Source organism: Capricornis sumatraensis, chromosome 6 (assembly GCF_032405125.1).
Source record: "Capricornis sumatraensis isolate serow.1 chromosome 6, serow.2, whole genome shotgun sequence".
Lineage (NCBI taxonomy): Eukaryota > Metazoa > Chordata > Mammalia > Artiodactyla > Bovidae > Capricornis > Capricornis sumatraensis.
The window spans coordinates 32,113,231-32,116,222 of record NC_091074.1 but is presented as its reverse complement, the minus strand read 5'-3'; positions in this window follow the sequence as shown (position 1 = coordinate 32,116,222).

Below are 2,992 nucleotides of genomic sequence, written 5' to 3'. Positions count from 1 at the left end.
CAATAGAGACCTGTGTCACACATAAGCAAGCAGCATACAAATTTGACTGAACCATCCCAAGGATAGGAAAAAGAGTGAAACAAGATTAGAATCCCAGGAGCATTGTTCTTATTCCACCTTTCAATAAGGTAGAAGGGGAAGAGCATCTTTTTTGCAACAGCAGCCAAGTTGATTTCTTTTTCTTTGATCTGAAGTGTTTTCTATATTCACCTTATTGCAGCTCTTTTAAGGAAAAAAAAAAAAAAAACTCAGTCAAAGAAAGCATACAAAGCCTTTCAAGATCATGAGCATATTTTCTCATTTAAAACAATCTCCATTTTTTATGGAAATTTTTGGTTAAAATGTTGTTTTTTAACATTACATTTAATTCACAATTCTAGAATAGTGTATTGGGAACCCCTGAATAGTACAAATCATTACCACTTTGAAAAAACAATTGCTCTGATACCCACTTAAGCACCTAGTCCCAAGATAAGAAACACACAAAGCCATTTTAGCCACCAGAGCCTCTTCATGTGTAAATTATTCCCTGAGAGTAATTTAAGCAATGTACTTATACATTCAGAATATGAGTGCCTCCGTAATAATAATTTATTAATTTAGTGGGCTGTGTCCCTGATTTAATAAATAGCACCTCAAGGCCTGAAAATTAATCAAAGATGTTATATAAGACCTACAAATGAAACAAGATAAATATTGGAGGGCAGTTGATATAGTGTGATTGAAAATGTCTTCCTAATATATACAAGGATCCCAGTGGAATATTTATAGGTAAAATACTTGTTAAATTGAATCTGCTTGCTATAAAACAAGCTATCTAAAAAGTAGACCATTTTACTGTATGTATCTCTGGCATCTTTTCAAAGGCCACTGTGCAATTTCCTATCTTTCTTTAAAGAATGATTTAACCTCCTTGGTTTTCAGTGCAAATTCTGTTTTCATATATGATTTCACCTCTCCCATTCATATATTACAATAGGAATGGAGTTGTTAAAACAACCTAAAATCATAAACTGTATTTGGCCTTATTTGATAAAATGGAAAAATATTGGGCCTATGAACTAATGTCAACAGGTAAAACTTCAATCAAAAGTACAAAAGAAATTTAGGAAGAAGAAATTACTCCCTTCCTTGTAGTAAATAACTTGAGAGTGGTTTGAAAATAATACTAAGCCTCTGAGAAGTGAGTGATTTACTACTTTCTGGTAGGATCAAGTATCCTGGTGGAGTTAAACTATTTACAGTCAGCTCTGAATAATCCATGAGCATATTATCCACTTTGTAGATAATCTACAGTGACACAATTTACATGTGTGGGGTTTTTGTTAATGTAAATTTATGTTAGAGTCAGATTTTTTTTAATTGTACAAAACGTGCAAGACTGCCTCTATTTGTCAGTTTCCATTCATAGTTTTCTCATAGAGAAGTCCATATTTCCTATCTTTAGCACTTTGTCCAAAGTCCAAAGACCTCTTTTGGATGCCACTTTCTAATTTTTATAAGCAATTTGTTATCCCAGAGATAGACTTACTTGGCAAAATAAGTCTATTTTATTTTATTTTATTTTATTCCTTATTGGTCTGGGAAGCAACAGAAATCGATAGTAAAGAAAGACTACTCATTTACCAGTGTAGTGAATCAAAAGAACTCCTAGGGACTATTATTATTTCTATAGTTCTAGTATGTGTTCTTCATGAAATCAAATAAGGGAAAGATAGGGAAGGATGATCTTTTTTAAAAAAAATAAAAGATCATTTATTTACAATATTATATTGGTTTCAGGTGTACAACATAGTGTTCAATGTTTTTATAGGTTAAACTGCATTTAAAGTTATTATAAAATATTAGCTATATTTTCTATACCACGCAATATATTCTTGTATCTTATTTATTTTACGTATAGTAGTCTGTGCTCTTTAATCTCCTACCCCTATATTGCCCCTTCCCCATTCCTCTCCTTACTGGTAACTGCTAGTTGGTTTTCTATACTGAGTCTGCTTTTGTTATATTCATTCGTTCTATTCTTTTGATTCCACATGTAAGTGATAACATACAATATTTGTCTTTCTCTGGGAAGGACTATCTTCTGAACTGTAGTGGTAGCAATGTGGCAGAAATTTCAAGTTTCAACAAGGAGATAAAAGTGACTGAGGAATAAAAAAGGACTTTACTTATTTCTATACAATTATATCCTTAATATATATTATTTCAATCTTTTGGCTTCTGCTTCATGACTTTGACATTTTGGTTTTATTGTTAATTCAGTGCATTCAATTAACTTTTATTGGCTGTCCACTGAAGGTCAGCCACTGTTCTTGGTCCTTTGAAAAATCAGGCTACAAGTATAGGATACCTTTAACACCATCATTTATTTTAAGTCATTTATAATTGTTGCCTTAGAGTTGATAAGTTGTTACAAATAATAAAAGATGTTTATTAAGCACTTAACAATAAATCTTTGTTATTCACTTATATCTCTATAAGAAAGAAAGATTTAGCCATGACATTGGCAATAATCCTTACAAAGGAAAAGGAAGAAAGAAAGCATGGTTGAAATTATTTACTAAGGTCACAAACAGGTACCGAGTGTACTTCCAAATCAAAATTTCATTTTTAAGCCTACAATTGGTCCATTTGGGACAATTTGAGTCTCAAAAAAGAATCTATGAGTCTGTAATGATACTTTGAGAAAACTAGCAAGCAGATAAAAAGGAAAATATGTCCTCATAGAAAAATACTAGCTAATTAATGTATGCAAAAGGAATGACAGACTTTGAAAGATCATTATTTTGCAGCAACCAAAGCAGTAATAGATTTAGTCAACACTCATCAATATAGGTTGAAAATAAAGAGTGAAAGATTTTTGGAGAACATATTATTCACAATGATATCATGCCTCATTGCGTCATTCCACAGATTGCATATGAATTATAAAAGAAGAAAAGAGTCTTTATAGTGGAGAAATCTGGTGGAGATCACTTAACCAAGTGAC